Source organism: Oryzias latipes, chromosome 19, assembly GCF_053564925.1.
Source record: "Oryzias latipes strain Hd-rR chromosome 19, Olatipes_Hd-rR_3.1".
Classification (NCBI taxonomy): domain Eukaryota; kingdom Metazoa; phylum Chordata; class Actinopteri; order Beloniformes; family Adrianichthyidae; genus Oryzias; species Oryzias latipes.
In genome coordinates, this window is record NC_136255.1 from 10,789,240 (window position 1) to 10,807,205 (window position 17,966).

Here is a 17,966-nt window from a genome sequence, read left to right on the forward strand (position 1 = left end):
AACCGGGGGCCCCGAGAGGGTTGTCCCGTCCCGTCCCAGAGCCAGGGAAGGGCCGATCCCAGCCCCAGGTGCAGATGGGCAGCCCATCCAGCGCCGCTGCCCCCCCCCCCCCGAGCAGGGCCCCCCGCCAACCCCCCCCAGCACAGGCAGAGGGACCACCCCCCCAAGCCGAGCCAGACCACCCCCCCCCCCCCACACGCACCCCCACACCCAAGCCCAGAGGACCACGCAGCGCCCCAGCCCGCCCCACCCAGGCACCGGACCCGACCCCCCGACCAACGGAGCCCCCACCGCCCCCGCCAGGCATTGGAGGCCCCGACCCCCACCCCAAACCACGGCAGAAGGGCAAGGAGCAGCGACGACCAAGCCCCCCCCCCCCTAAGTCATGGAGTCAACCACAGGAGACCAGAGAGACTGAATTCTTTCAAAGTTACTTGAGCTTTGGGCTGACATTTTTTCCATGCTGATATGATCAAACAGCAAATTTCTGTGTTGACTTATGTTTATATTTTTCTTGTTTTTTCAATTTATTAAAATAGTTTTTTTGGCAATACAAAGAGTTATGAAAATGATAGATGCTAATCCTTCTTCTATATCGATGGCACTCATGTCACCAAGCACACAAAGTGACGGTGAGGCCGTGATTGAAACCTTAAGCCAGACTGATAAATCGGCACATACCTGCTGCCAGAGAGCCTGGACAGGAGTGCAGAACCATAGTGCGTGCATGTAGCTGTCGGGTAGATTATTATCACAGTGCTCGCAAATGTCTGAGTTACTGAGACCCATCTAATTCTAATCCTCCACAGCTTTTTGCAGATTTTAAAGTTTTTAGACTAATTCTTGCAGGTTTGTTGTTCCATAGAAAGCTTGATATGGATGAGTCTAATGTTTTGAACTATTTTAATGGCGGTTGTGTGGGAATCATTGAGAAGAGATAATTAACCTTGGGTAAGATTTTAATTTTAACCGTGGCTACCTTGCCCATTAGGGACAGAAGCAGGTTGGTCCAGCGTGTTAGATCGTCCTGTATGCTTTTCAGTAATGGGGTGTGGTTAAGCTGCACCAGTTCTGATAGTTTGGGGAAAAGTAGATACCCAGATATTTGATATTTCCTGTTTTAACTGGAATTGTGAGTCTTTGTTCCATATTCCTATTGAGTGGTAATAAAACAGACTTATTCCAATTAATGGAATAGTCTGATATGGAGGAGAATTCATTTATGATCACTGCTGTTTCATTTACAGAATGTAAATTCCTTAAAAACAGTAATATGTCATCCGCATAAAGACTAATTTTATGATGGCTGTGTTTGGTTTTTATTCCTATAATGCTCTCATTCTGTCTTATTGCTGCAGCTAAAGGCTCAATGAATATAGCAAAAAGAGAAGGAGAGAGTGGGCAGCCCTGTCTGGTTCCTCTTCCAAGAAAAAACCTGTTTGAAGTCTGTTTATTAGTTCTAACTGATGCATTGGGGTTGTGATATAATATTTTGATCCAATTGATGAATGCTTCTCCAAAACCAAACTTATGGAGGGCGGCAATAAGGAACTTCCAATTTACTCTGTCAAATACTCTGTTTACTCTGTATAGTTCCTCTGAGGAGAAGTGCCTTCAGCCAGAGCGCCTTCTCCGTAACAGCAGCACAGGAATGGAACTCTGTCCCTCAAATCATAAGACACATCACCACTTACACTCTGTTTAAAAAGAACCTAAAAAACTGGCTCATATCACAGCAAACATGTTCACATTGAACTGGATTAACACCTGCCCTTCCTCCTCCCCTCTATCACCTTTGTGTCTTTTATACTTGTTTTTTATGTTTTCACTATGTGCATGTTTTTATTAGTATATGTATTTTAGATGATAATTTAATGGTAAATGTATATTTTTAATAAATGTACTTAATTGATGTTTTTAGGTTTTTAGGTTGACAATTTTTAACACCTGTCCGGGGACTACGGATGAAAAATAGCCTTTGGGCTAATTCTGGCGCATTGCAGTGATGCTTTTAATGTGCACTGTCCCTGTTAAATAAACGAATAAATAAATGAATAAATAAAGGCTTTTTCAGCATCCAGCGATAGTACAGTCATTTCCTGGTTTTCAATGGTGGCAAAGTCTATTATATTAACTAGTCTACGGACATTATCATCCGAGTGTCTGCCTTTGATGAATCCAGTTTGGGCGAAGTGAATTATGTGAGGAGTGATTTTTTCTATTCTCTGTGCTAGTGCTTTGCAGATGATTTTTACATCTGCATTGATTAGAGAAATAGGGCGATAGCTTGAAGGACTAGTGGGATCTTTGTCTGGTTTTAGAAGAAGAATTATGTTGGCTGAGTTCATGTTAGGTGGCATTGATTGGCTCTCATTAATAGATGTGACCGTTTTATAAAATGTTGGTGCCAGTTGTTCCCAGAATTCTTTATAAAACTCAGCAGGAAAGCCGTCAGGCCCTGGTGCTTTACCATAAGGCATAAGTAACATAGCTTCATGAAGTTCAGACAACGAGAGTGGAGAATCTAAGTTTGTGGTTTGATCCTCATTTAGCCTGGGTAGGTTTACATTATTAAGAAATGAGTCAATACTTTGCTCTGACGGATTGATCTGCGGTGTGTACAAGTTTTTATAAAAGTTTTCAAATGCGTTATTAATCTTGACCGGGTCATGAGTGACATTTCCTGTTTGGTCCGTAATAGAGGTGATTGATGATTTTTCTCTATTAATTTTAAGCTGATTAGCAAGAAATTTGCCAGATTTATTAGAGTTTTCAAATCTTTCAAGTCGTAGCCTTTGTATTTGAAATTGTGTTTGTTTATTAATGATGTCATTTAACTGCAGCTTTAAATTTTTCAGATCTCCCAGAATGTGTTCCTGTGCAGAAGCAGCATAAGCAGTCTCCAGGGTTTTAATTTTATTTTCTAATTCTAATAAATCTGCTTTCTCTTTGCGTTTTTTGTGCGTTGAATAAGAAATGATTTTCCCTCTCATGACTGCCTTTGCTGTTTCCCAAAGAATGCACGGTGGGATGTCTGGAGTATTGTTGAAGTCTAAGAAGGTTGCCCATTCTTTTTTAAAGAATTCAATAAATTCCTGGTCCTTTAACAGAGACGTATTAAACCTCCAGGTTGTACCAGAGGGTGTGGATTTTTCCCTAGAAATGTTTACAGAGACTGGTGCATGATCACTGATAATAATTGGATGGATATTGGAGCTTTGAATATTTTTTAAAAGAGAGTTACTGATTAATAAATAGTCTAAACGGGAGTGTGAGTGGTGAACTGGAGAGAAAAAGGTGAACCCTTTAGTGCTTGGGTGACATGAGCGCCACGCGTCGCAGAGACCCAAATCATTCATGTACTGCTTAAGAATACTTGCAGACCGCCATGTACACTGATTTGAAGCTGGTGATTTCTTCCTGAAGTCCATCACCATCTCTCTGGTCTTTTCCACATTCAGCAGCAGGTGGTTTTCTCCAGACCATCTCACGAATTTATCCACAAGATACCCCTAGGCGGAGGATGCTTTCCAGCACTTTAGCTGCATGGGACATGAGGGCAACAGGACGGTAATCACTGGGTCCAGAGGGTGCAGTCTTCTTGGGAACAGGAACCAGACATGCAGTTTTCCAGGTGGCCGGCACCTTCATCAGACTGAGGCTCAGGTTAAAGAGGCGCTGGAAAACAGTGGATAGCTGGGCGGCACAGGACTTCAGTATCCTGGGGCTGATGCCGTCTGGGCCAGGAGCCTTTCGTTGGTTGATTTTTTCCAGCTGTCTCCTCACCTGGTCGGTCGTCACAGTCACTAGGGGGGGGCTGGGTTGGTGCAAGGGTGGGGGTGGTTTCAGTCTGGTCATGTAGGCAAAAGGAAGATGAGGGAGAGGGGGGTTGATGGGGGGTTGCATAATGAGGGGTGGGTGGTTGTAAAGATGCCGGAGGGGGAGTAGGGTGGACCTGGGAAGTAGGAGAGCTAAATCTATTGAAAAAGGTGTTCAGGTCGTTAGCTCTTTCTCTGTCGCCCTCACATAATCTGCTTCTCCCCCAATATCCAGTAATCCTTTTCATCCCAGACCACACCTCTCTCATGTTGTTTTGCTGGAGTTTTGCCTCCAGCTTTCCCTTGTAGTCAAGGGTGTAGTTTTACGGTACATTCTGCTGCATTTTTCGCATTAAGATCACCTAAAACTAGGTCCTGTTCACAAACCACTGGACCTGGACTGCTCAAATCTGGATTCCTGGATCTTAATGCGAAAAATGCAGCGGAATGTTCCTTTAGTGCCCTCGCGAATCAGAAGCTGTGAATCGCAAGCCAACTTCAGCGGCCGGACACACGGAGAAAGCAGTGATGTCATCCTCCTCGCTGGAAATGCTTTTTCTAAATGAATATTGAGACAATGTTCGCAGGGTGGATGTGAAAATGCAAATGCAATCCCCTCTTTGCATTTTCGTTTTAATTATGACACATAATAAGCGGTTTAAAGTTTAAAATGAAAAAGCATTTTGAAATATTTCTTTTTCATTTTAATTTTGAGTCATTGGATGCAGTTTCATTTTGAAAATTAAAAAGCATTTCTGTTAATCCCTGTTAATTGTCAAATTAGACATTTCTAAATAAATTTTGCTACACATTTATCAGATAACTTTTTGAAAATGAAATGTCAAATACCATTTTCATTATCATTTTAATTAAGTGACAGAAAAAGCTGTGTTGAAGTAGAAAAGGAAAAAGCATTTTGAGGTATTGCTTTTTCATTTTAATTTTGAGTCATTTGATGCAGTTTCATTTTGAAAATGAAAAAGCATTTCTGTTAATCCCTTTTAATTGTCAAATTAGACATTTCTAAATGAATTTCCCTACACATTTATCAGAGGACTTTTTGAAAATGAAATGTCAAATACCATTTTCATTATCATTTTAATTAAGTGACAGAATAAGCAGTGTTGAGGAAGGAAATGAAAAAGCATTTTGGTGGATTGCTTTTTCATTTTAATTTTGAGTCAAAAAATGCAGCTTCATTTTGAAAATGAAAAAGTATTTCTGGTAATGACTTTTCTTTTTATGTATGCTACACAATCGCTTCCATATTTAGGGGATTGCCTGCAGCTGTGCAGTATCATCCTGCTACAATAGCATAAAAGCCTATTTAGAATATCATCTCACTCTATGTCGGAACTTTGTTTACAACGGGTCCACATATTTCTTCCGCTATGGTGTGATCTTCAGGCGGCCTGCGACTAATGATGACGTGGAAAGTTAGTTGGAAAGTCAAAACAGCAAGAATTTGAGCTTAATTGCCTTTTTCACTTTTAATATATTTAACTGAGAACATGATTTTTGAGCACAAAATTCAATCAAAAGCACATATTCTCTAAATGTAGATTCAAACAAGTGTTTTACATCTTAACCCTCCACGCCCTAAGGCAGGGGCGAAAAAAGTGGGTACGCAGGAGTATAAGCGGCGCATAGGGGTGCCGGACTACCGAGGGCGCCAAACCGAAGATGGGAAAGTTATTTACACTTCGTATATTTTTTTATTTCACAGCTGTTTGCGCACATTTATATGAAAAAGATCAGTAACAAATGCACATCATAACTGTTTGGGCGCCCCCGCCTCAGCCGCTCCTCTATCACTCGGGTCTTGTGCAGAGAGCGCGCTTTAGCACGTCTCTGCCAGAACGAGCCGGTGCGCGATCTCACAGAGACGCTGTTGATTATTAGGGCCCGAGCACGGAGTGCAAGGACCCTATTGTATCTGTTAGGTTTATTAGGGCCCGAGCACGGAGTGCAAGGACCCTATTGTATCTGTCAGGTTTATTATTATTATTTTTCTTCTGCCCATTGAAGTTTACTCTGATAAAAAGCATATCTTTCAACGCAGGGGTGTGGTCGTGACAGAGCGACAAAGTTGGGCGTCTCGCCATGCACACAAATGTTGCTCTCATGTGCACATTCCTTGTCCAATCTCACTGAATTTCAATGGATATGATGAAGCTTCCATTCTGAACCCATGGATATGACAAATTTGGACGAGCTCTATAGCGCCACCTAGTTATTGCATAGGGCACATTCTGCCCTGTATTTTCTATGTGCTTTTTCCGATGTGCATGAAATTAAAACTGGAGATACTCAGAAGGCTCTTCTCTCATCATCTCAAGTTTCATGGCTGTACATCTGACGGTGCCTGCGTAAGGCACTGCCAAACAGGAAGTGGTCGATTCCGTTGCAGTCATATAATCAAGCTTCATAGGAAATCAGCCGTTTGTCTCAGGAAGCTGAGATTTCAGAATTAGATGCGTCCTACAAAGCTCCACGTTTGAAAAGCAGCACTATACGTAGGAGAAACATTTAACCACCTTAATCACCCTATTGTGCTGAAAGCAAATTTTTGGACATTTTGACTCAAGCAAATATTTTTATCATAACTTCTGTTTAGTTTATCAGCACCAAAATAAAAAAAATATTTACATTTATAAAATGAACCGGTCAACTCTAGGATTTTATTTATTCAATCTTACATCCTCAAGCTTTTCATCAGTCTCCCCTGCTGCAGGAGTGGAGTTAGCCCCCCCCACCCCCCGGCTGTGTGCTCACATGTAAATTAGCCAGGAGTGGCAGACAGAAAGTAGAACAGTTAGAAAGCCTAGTTCAACACTAAAATACAGCAATTTCCTTTGTTTTGTTTGTCTTTTATACATCCTTAGCACTAATCATTGCTTTTTTATTCATCCAAAATACAATTAACTTTATATTTTATCTTTTTTTTTTTTTTTTACAAACAAAACATATGAATGTGCTCCAAAACAAATCCCAGCCTCAGTACACTCCTACAGATGTAACATCAGACAGTAAATGTCTCTTTTATGCTTTTTTTAATCAATGCTGCAACTTCTTTTCATTTCCTTTCAATACATCCAATAAAATTAAACTACAATGACAACAAACACAACATATAGCAAATGTCTCTAAGAAGATTGTGTATATACAATATGTACCACCTTTAAACACCAAATAAATAACAAATCTTTCTAATAAAATCACAAAAAATGGAACACAAAATGTAAACCCAAATTAGAAATTGCAATTTTAAAAAGATACATTTTTCAGCAGCTTTTCAAAATCAATCACATATTTTACTCTTCCGTGGATTAAACAAAGAAGTCCAGAATAATGTAGCCACTTCTCCAAAGTCTCTGTCACCTTCAGTTTTAAACAAAGTCTGTGAAAATCCATTATACATTGGTCACATGTACTCAAAGTCCTGCTAAAAGTGCACAATTGTAAAAGCTCTTTTATATAGACAACTGTTTGTTTGCTTAGAGCTCTAAATATAAAAAAATGCTTTTCTATCACCTAGACACAGATGGAGAACCACATCAACTGGATTAGTAACAGGGTGGCATGTTTAGGTTTAAACTTACATCAATAGACAACATGAAGCTGTTCATCACATTTTTGACCTAAACATGTAAACACATCCTTGGCTCTGCGGTTAGGAAATGGTAATTGGGAATCTCTTCATACCAGGAGCCAGCCTGAACATTGGAACATCACCACAGTGCCCATCCAGACTGGGACAGCAACGGGGTCCACTTCACAGCCGTGAGGCTGCTATGTTTAACTCCAGCTGTCCCAGCAAGGGAGACAACTGCAGCAACATCCACTGACCAAGCTGACAAGCCCTGGCAGAAAAGATCCCCACAAGAAAAACACTGGCTCAGGCAGGCTGGTCGATAAAAAAATATAGTTTTGCCAATGTCTTGCAGCTCGCAGATCAAGTGGTTTAGTTTTCCAGTAATGTCAGTCAAGAATACAAGTTCAGATTCACCATATTCATATTCACCATATTCAGCAGATATCTCCACCAATAGCACCTTAAAAATCCTGTTCTGTTTTGCTTTGCAGCTGAGGTTTTTTTATGATTTTCACAATAGGAGTCATTATGTGTCCAGAGCCAATCACTTCTGCACATAAGGCCTACTGGTGAATGACGCAGCAGTAATGCAGACATTTTGGAAAGTCTGGGTCAGCTTTACAGCTTACAGTGAGTGATGAAACCTGTTTGTCTATTGATCATAGCAGGAGCCCCGTCTGCCCCTACTGGCTTTTCTAATGGTACCTTTTTCTGCACAAAAACTCCTTCACCGTGTTATACATTTCAACTCCTCTTGTAGTTGTCTGTTAGGGCAGATGTGTCAGGAGTTCTTCTCTTGTGGAAACCAAAGGCTATGCTGTACTGTTGCCGTCCACAGACGCATCACACTGGACGTAAACCCTCTGCACTTTGCAAGATCCCGGTCCAGCTAATTGGCCAAGTTATCAGACATAGCTGACACTCATCAAGACATTGTAGTGGAAATTGAATGAGTTCTATTATTCTTCTCATTCTTAGGAACAGTGATAGCAATTATCATCATTGCTAGTTTCTTAATCTGATAAAAAACTTCTTCTACTTGATGAGAAAATGAGCAGGTCTAAACGAGGCTTAGATTTAAGAATTATTTTCATGCTATATGCATAAGTCTTTGTCCTTTAAGGAAACAGATTACAGACCCTATTGTATCTGTTAGGTTTATTAGGGCCCGAGCACGGAGTGCAAGGACCCTATTGTATCTGTTAGGTTTATTATTATTAGGGCCCGAGCACGTAGTGCAAGGACCCAATTGTATTTACTCGGATTATTAGGGCCCGAGCACGGAGTGCAAGGACCCTATTGTAATTCGAATGTTTATTATTATTATTAGGGCCCGAGCACGGAGTGCAAGGACCCTATTGTATCTGTAAGAGTTATTATTATTCTTTTTCTTCCGACGGAAGAGTCGCCTTTTTGAGGCCTTTAACATACCCCAAAACTCACCAAATTTGGCACACACATCAGGAGTCGCGAAAAATTTCGTATTTTACAGGAGATTGGCATGGGCGCACAAAAACGGCTCGACAGCGCCACCTACAGTGACATTTGTCCCGAGCCCCCGCATATGCTTTGACATACAAGCTTGATTTTTTCAGGGCATGTTCATCAGATGGAAACCTACAAAAAAGTCTGTAGGTACCAAGCTGTCAGTCGCACAGGAAGTCTGCTATATTGATGTCAATATGTCATTTTTGCTCTATTTTGGACATTTGCAGGCCTCCTTCTAGAACGAACTCCTCCTAGAGATTTGTGAATAATGACTCCAAACTTTGGTTTTGTAAACTAGACACATGTCCGATGTTAAATTGCAAAGCTTTTAAGTTTTTACAGAAGTTTGTGACCGTGGCGGCGCGTAGAAATTCGACCTTGTTTCGAAAACACGCCATGAAAAGAAAAATGGCCATTACTCAGCCATGCATAATCCAATCTGATCAAAAATTGATATGCATGATTGTAGTCTGACTCTGAACACATCTGCAGTGAAAGAATCTGGAAAAAGTGTAGCGCCACCTGCTGGCAAGAGGAAATGACATGTTTTACTTGGAGCATCACTGCTCCGAGTAGGATGAGCCGACACACCTGAAAATGACGTCCACCTGTTGAAAAGCCATTGAAGTTTACTCTGACAAAAAACCATAACTTTCAATGCGGGGGTGTGGTCGTGACAGAGCGGCAAAGTTGGGCGTCTCGCCATGCACACAAAAGTTGCTCTCACGTGCACATTCCTTGTCCAATCTCACTGAAATTCAATGGATATGATGAAGCTTCTATTCTGAACCCATGGATATGACAATCTTGGACGAGCTCTATAGCGCCACCTAGTTATTGCATTGGGCACATTCTGCCCTGTATTTTCTCTTTGCTTTGTCCGATGTGCATGAAATTAAAACTGGAGATACTCAGAAGGGTCCTCTCTCATCATGTAAAGTTTCATGGGTGTACACCTGACGGTGCCTGCGTAACAGGAAGTGGTCGATTATGTGCACCCAAATAATAGAAATTTATTATAAATCAGCCGTTTGTCTCAGGAAGCTGAGATTTCAGAATTAGATGCCTTTAATAACCTCCAGCTTTGATATGTAACACTATAGGGTCTACGAGAAACTTCATCACTTGATTTTTTTAATGAAATTTTGGACTGAACAAAGATTTTTAGCATAAATTCTGTTTAGGTTATCAGCACCAAGAATTCAACTTTCATAGGCATTTATGTGCTACTGCTTCCTAAAAAAATTCAGAATTATTGAAGTTACAGGTGAACTTTTATTCAACATTTCATCCAAAAAGGTCAGAAAACGTCTTTTTAGGCAAAACTACAAACACCTATTTTTTTTCATAACTTAATCATCATATATCAACACCATTTATTTTTTTAAATGTAGGGATCTGTGTTTGCTGCCTTCCATATTTTTTTCAGAAGTCCAGGTGAAACAGATGATTTAAAAAAAATCCTGATTCATCCCAAAACCTGTGCTTTTTCCGTCTGGACTCCAAACAAGTGTGTTTTAAAATTACTTATGCTTCAAATATCCACACCAAGTTTCACACGCATATAGCTGAACATGTCTAAATGATTATTGAATATTCTTTACAGATATAAAATGAACTGGTCAACTGTAGGATGTCATTTCCTCTTACATGCTTCAGTCTTTTCCTCATGCTGCAGCTTGTTCGTCAGCCTGCTCTGTTGCTGGAGTCAAATTTCACCCCCCCCCCCCCCACACACACACCAGCTGCCTGTTTATATGCTAACTAACCCAGAAGTGAGGTGACAATAGTTTAGACACAAGAGGGAGGGCAGACTGCTTTTTCATTTGTTTTGTATGTCTTTCATAGATTTTTATGAATAATCATTGCTTTTCTAGTCATGTAAAATGCAATTAACTTAATATTTTATCTTTTTTTTTTTTACAAACAAAACATATGAATGTGCTCCAAAACAAAACCCAACTCTCAGTACAGTTCTACAGATGTAACATAAGACTTAGACAGTAAATGTCTCTTTTATCCTTTTTTAATCAATGCTGCAACTTCTTTTCCTTAATATAAATCCAATGAAATTAAACTACAAAACCAAAAAACACAACGTATAGCAAATTTCTCTAAATAAATTATGTGTATATACAATATGTAGCACTTTTAAACAAAATAATAACAAATCCTTCCAATACAAGCACAGAAAAATGGAACACAAAATTTAAAACCCAAATTTGAAATGGCAATTTTAAAAAGATAATTTTTTCAGCCTGCTAAAAGTGCACAATTGTAAAAGCTCTTTTATATAGACAACTGTTTGGTTGCTTAGAGCTCTAAATATAAAAACAATGCCTTTATGGACGTGGCACGGATGGCACGGATGTTCAGCAGGGTAAACCCCAGGAAAGCGGCGGGACCTGATGGAGTTCCCGGAAAGGTTCTGCGGGCCTGCGCCGATCAACTCTCCCAGGTCTTCACAAAAATCTTCAACCTGTCGCTAGCTCAGGCTTTCATCCCTGCTTGCCTGAAGTCATCCACTATCATCCCGATACCCAAAAAGTCCTCATCCACAGCCTTCCTCACGGACTTCCGCCCAGTTGCACTCACTGCTGTCATCACAAAGTGTCTGGAGCGGCTGCTCCTGGGACACATCAAAGACTCCCTCCCTCCAATCTTCGTCCCCCACCAGTTTGCTTACAAAGCAAACAGATCAACGGATGATGCCATTTCCATCACCCTCCACACTGCGCTGAGCCACCTGGAACACAGAGACACCTACGCCAGGATGCTCTTTGTGGACTATAGCTCAGCCTTTAACACAATCATTCCTGACATTCTGGTCAACAAACTGTCTGAACTAGGACTCCACCCACTCACCTGCTCGTGGATCAAGGACTTCCTGACAAACAGACCACAGACAGTCAAACTTGACCCCCACCTCTCCTCCACCCGGACGCTGAGCACAGGCTCCACACAGGGATGTGTGCTGAGTCCTCTGCTGTACACACTGTACACAGCAGACTGCAGACCAGCCCACACCAGCAACACCGTGGTGAAGTTTGCAGACGACACTACTGTGGTGGGGCTGATCTCTGGGGACGACGAGACGGCCTACAGAGACGAAGTCCTGAAACTCTCAAGGTGGTGTCAGGCTAATAACCTCATCCTGAACACCACCAAGACCAAGGAGATCATCCTGGACTTCAGAAAAAACAGAACAGATCCACCCCCACTCTACATCGATGGAAACTGTGTGGAGAGGGTCCACAGCTTCACCCTCCTGGGCACCACCATCTCTGCTGACCTCACATGGTCTAACAACACCATGACTGTCATCAGGAAGGCCCAGCAACGCCTGCACTTCCTGAGAAAACTTAGGAGGAACGACGTCAGCCAGGAGCTGCTGGTAACGTTCTACCGCTCAACCATTGAGAGCATTCTGTCCTATGGCATCACAGTGTGGTTTTCCCACTGCACTGAAGCAGAACGGCAGAGTCTCCAGAGAATGGTAAAGACAGCGCAGAGGATCATCGGCTGCCCCCTCCCCTCACTGAAGGACATTTACCAGTCTCGCTGCCTCAGCAGAGTGACTAGCATCACCACTAACTCCACCCATTCTGCTTTCCCTCTGTTTGAACTGCTGCCCTCTGGAAGGAGGTACAGGTCCATCAGAACCAGGACAAACAGACTAAGAAACAGCTTTTTTCCACAGGCAATTATCATACGGAATGCACATACGTCCACCAACCACACCTCACTCTAATTTTACTACAATGCGTGCAATATCCTGACTGTCTAACCGGGTCACTGTGCAATAACTTGATATTTATTAAGCTGTGCTCACAGCAACTCATGTAATTCCATTCTATTTTATTCACAAATATTTAATATTTAACAGTTTCTGTCCATATTGTTCATTTTTTGTTAAGAGTTGTAAATACAGTATTTCTTTTTCTATTCTATTTTTATTTTTATTTTATGTAACTCCTTCACTCCAAGGCTGCTGCAATTTCATTGTATCCCCATGTACAATGACAATAAACGATTCTGATTCTGATTTTATCACTTAGACACAGATGGAGAACCATATCAACTGGATTGGTAACAGCAACAACCACCGACCAAGCCGGCAAGCCCTGGCAGAAAAGATCCCCACAAGAAACACTGCAGGCTGTTCCATAAAAAATATAGTTTTACCATTGCCTTGCAGATCACAGTTGAAGTGGTTTAGTTTTCCTAAAAAAATTCAGAATGATTGAAGTTACAGGTGAACTTTTAGACAACATTTGATCCAAAAAGGTCCGAAAACGTCTTTTTAGGCAAAACTGCAAACACCTATTTTTTTGCATAACTTATCTTTCAAATATCAGCACAAAAAAATTAAAAACGGTAGGGATCTGTGTTTGCTGCCTTCCATATTTTTTTCAGACTTAAAAGTGTAACAGATGATTTATAAAAAATCCTTTTTCATCCAAAAACCTGTGTTAAATCTGTCTAGACTCCAAACAAACATTTTTTTATGGTAACTTATGTTTCAACAATCGACACCAATTTTCACAGACCTAAAGCTGAACATGTCCCATAGCTCCCTGAATATTTTCATAGATATAAAATGAACTGGTCATTCTAACATCTAGCATTCTAACATCTAACATCTTACATGTCAAAGCCTCTCTCAGCCTGGCTCTGCTGAAGGAGTCGTGTTACAATCCCCGCCCCGTCTTGCTGGGACCCCTGCTATGTAAATTAGCAAGCAGTGAACAGAGAGATGAGGAGTAAGAATGGCCATTACTCAGGCATGCATAATCCAAAGACAGCCAGTTAAACAATGAAAGACATATTTTTTCGGTATGTCTTTCATACATCTTTAGTATTAAAAACTCTCCAAGATGAATGTGCCTGACTCCACCTGCAGGTGGATCACAGACTTCCTGACGGACAGACAGCAGTATGTGAGGCTGGGGAAGCTCGTCTCAGATACTCGGACCACAAGCACCGGATCCCCCCAGGGCTGTGTCCTTTCACCCCTGTTACTCTCCCTGTACACAAACAGCTGCACAGCTGGTCACCTGTCTGTCAAACTCCTGAAGTTTGCTGACGACACCACACTCATCGGCCTCATCTCTGACGGAGATGAGTCGGCCTACAGGAGTGAAATAGCCAGGCTGGTGTCATAGTGCAGCACTAACAACCTGGAGCTTAATGCTCTGAAGACAGTGGAGATGACAGTGGACTTCAGGAAGGCCCCAGCCCCCCTCCCCCCTGTCATCCTCTGTGACTCCCCGGTGACCTCTGTGGAGTCCTTCTGCTTCCTGGGAACCATCATCAGCCAGGACCTCAAGTGGGAGCAGAACATCAGCTCCATCACTAAGAAGGTCCAGCAGAGGATGTACTTCCTGAGGCAGCTGAAGAAGTTTCACCTCCCTGAAAAGATGCTGGTAGACTTTTACACCGCCATCATCGAATCCACCCTCACGTCCTCCATCACAGTCTGGTTCGCTGCGGCCACGGCCAGAGACAAGGCCAAGCTGCAACGCGTCATCCACTCAGCAGAGAAGGTGATCGGCTGCCACCTCCCGTCTCTCCAGGAGCTGCACATCTCCAGGACCTGGAGGCGGGCAGCCAGGATTGTAGCCAACCCCTCTCATCCATAATCTCTTTCGGCCCCTCCCTTCTGGCAAGAGGCTCCGGTCCATCAGGACCAGGACCTCGCGCCACAAGAACAGCTTCTTCCCCACTGCAGCCAGCCTGCTGAACAGAACCCCAACTCCCCCAGGTGACCCCCCCCCCCCCCCGCCCACCAAAGGACTGTCGGTGACACTTACAGGCCCCACCATCCCAGCCCATCTGTGCTCCCACTTTACTTCACCTTACTCTACTGTATATAGTGTGTTGTTGTTGTTAACTTAATTTTTAACTTATTCTTAATTGCACTATACACCAAGTCAAATTCCTCGTTTTGTAAAGTGCGCTCTACTGAACCTGGCAATAAAACTTTTTCTGATTTCTGATTCTGATTCTGATTCTATTAATCATTGTTTTTTATTCATTCAAAATGCAATTAAATCAATATTTTATCTTTTTTCTTTTCCTTTTTCTTTTTTTTTATCTCTTATATCCTTTTTTATAATCAATGTTTGAACTTCTTTTCCTTTCTATTGTCATGGTTTCAGTTTGTTGTCTTGTTTTTCGCTTTAGTTCTTGTTCTGCCTTGTTTGGTTCTGTTTCCTGTTTTATTTTGAAAGGTTTCCTGTCTTGTCATGTTTCTTGAGTTTTACTTCCTTTGGTCCCCATCTGCCCTAATCGTGTTCACCTGTGTCTTGTCTGCCCTGTCTGTATATAAGTCTTGTCTCTGCCTTCCTCCTGTGCTGGTCCATTAACTTCTGCTCATGTTGATCACGTCTTCTTGTCTAGCGTCCATGTCCCTTGCCATGCCACAGTAAGTTTTTGTTTTTAGTTTTGTCATCCTGCTCTGCAGCGCTTTTTGTTAGTTAAATAAATCCACTTGCCCTGAACCCGTTTGCCTCCCGTCTCTGCGCCTGGGTCCTACCTGCTCTCGAGCCTCCCCCCCACACGACATCTATACATCCAATGAAATTAAACTACAAATCAACAAACACAACTGATAACAAATGTCTCTAAAAAATGATGTGTATATTTGCAGAACCTTAAAAACACCAAACAAATAACAAATGCTTCCCAATTAAAGCACAAAAAATGGAACACAAAATGTAAAACCCAAGTTAGAAATTGCAATTTGAAAAAGATACTTTTTTCAGCAGCTTTTCAAAATCAATCACCAATTCTACTCTTCTGTGGATGAAACAAAGTACTCCAGAACAATGAAGCCATTTCTCTAAGTCTCTCTCACCTTCAGTTTTAAACAAGGTCTGTGAAAATCCACCATACATTGGTCACATGAACTCAGAGACCTGCTAAAAGTGCACAATTGTAAAAGCTCTTTTATATAGACAACTGTTTGTTTGCTTAGAGCTCTAAATATAAAAAAATGCTTTTCTATCACCTAGACACAGATGGAGAACCATATCAACTGGATTAATAACAGGGTGGCATGTTTAGACAACATGAAGCTGTCCATCACATTCTTGACCTAAACATGCAAACACATCCTTGGCTCTGCGGTTAGGAAATGGTATTTGGGAATCTCTTTATACCAGGAGCCAGCCTGGCCATTGGAACATCGCCACAGTGCCCATCCAGACTGGGACAGCAACGGGGTCCACTTCAGAGCCGTGAGCTGCTGTGTTTAACTCCAGCTGTCCCAGCAAGGGAGACAACTGCAGCAACATCCACTGACCAAGCTGACAAGCCCTGGCAGAAAAGATCCCCACAAGAAAAACACTGGCTCAGGCAGGCTGGTCAAAAAAAAATAGTTTTGCCATTGTCTTGCAGCTCGCAGATCAAGTGGTTTAGTTTTCCAGTAATGTCAGTCAAGAATGCAAGTTCAGATTCACAATGTTCATATTCACCATATTCAACAGACATCTCCTCCAATAGCACCTTAAAAATCCTGTGCTGTTTTGCTTTGCAGCTGAGGTTGTTTACGATTTTCAGAATAAGAGTCATTATATGTCCAGAGCCAATCACTTCTGCACATAAGGCCTGCTGGTGAATGACGCAGCAGTAATGCAGACATTTTGGAAAGTCTGGGTCAGCTTTACAGTGAGTGATGAAACCTGTTTGTCTATTGATCATAGCAGGAGTCCCATCTGCAGTCACTGCTACCAGCTTTTCTAATTGTACCTTTTTTCTGCACAAAAACTCCTTCACCGTGTTATACATTTCAACTCCTCTTGTAGTTGTCTGTTAGGGCAGATGTGTCAGGTATTCTTCTCTTGTGGAAACCAAAAGCTATGCTGTACTGTTGCCGTCCACAGACTCATCACACTGGACGTTAACCACCTGCACTTTGCAAGATCCCGGTCCAGCTAATTGGCCAAGTTATCAGACATAGCTGACACTCATCTAGACATTGTAGTGGAAATTGAATGAGTTCTATTGTTCTCATCCTTAGGGACAGTGATAGCAATAGCTTGGAGCTCCAGAATGGACAAGAAAAAACGACAAGAATGGCTCGAGCAGGGCGTTGCTCACGGGGCGGTCGCTCGTGCCATGCGGTCGCACGTGCTCGGGCCCGCTAAATGCTACTTGTAGCTTTAATTATTATTATTATTATTATTATTCTACCGGAAGAGTCGCCTTTTTGAGGCCTTTAACATACCCCAAAACTCACCAAATTTGGCACACACATCAGGAGTCGCGAAAAATTTCGTATTTTATAGGAGATTGGCATGGGCGCAGAAAAACGGCTTGATAGCGCCACCTACAGTGACTTTTGTCCCGACGCCCCGCATACGCTTTAACGTACAAGCTTGATTTTTACAGGGCATGTTCTTCAGATGGAGACCTACAAAAAAGTCTGAAAGGACCCACCTGTCACTCGCACAGGAAGTCTGATATATTGAGGTCAATATGTCATTTTTGCTTCATTTTGGACATTTGCAGGCCTCACTCTAGAGCGAACTCCTCCTAGAGATTTGTGAATAATGACTCCAAACTTTGGTTTTGTAAACTAAACACATGTCCGATGTTAAATTGCGAAGCTTTTACGTTTTTACGGTTGTTTGTGACCGTGGCGGCGCGTCGAAAATGGAGGTCATTTTGAAAACACGCCATGAAAAGAAAAATGGCCATTACTCAGCCATGCAAAATCCAATATTATCCAAAGTTGATATGCATGATTGTAGTCTGACTTTGAACACATCTGCAGTGGAAGAATCTGGAATAGGTGTAGCGTCACCTGCTGGTAAAAGGAAATGACATGTTTTACTTGGAGCATCACTGCTCCAAGTAGGATGAGCCGACACACCTCAAAATGATGTCCACCTGTTGAAAAGCCATTGATGTTTACTCTGATAAAAAGCCATAACTTTCAATGCGGGGGTGTGGTCGTGACAGAGCGGCGAAGTTGGGCGTCTCGCCATGCACACAAAAGTTGCTCTCACGTGCACATTCCTTGTCCAATCTCACTGAAATTCAATAGAGGTGATGAGGCT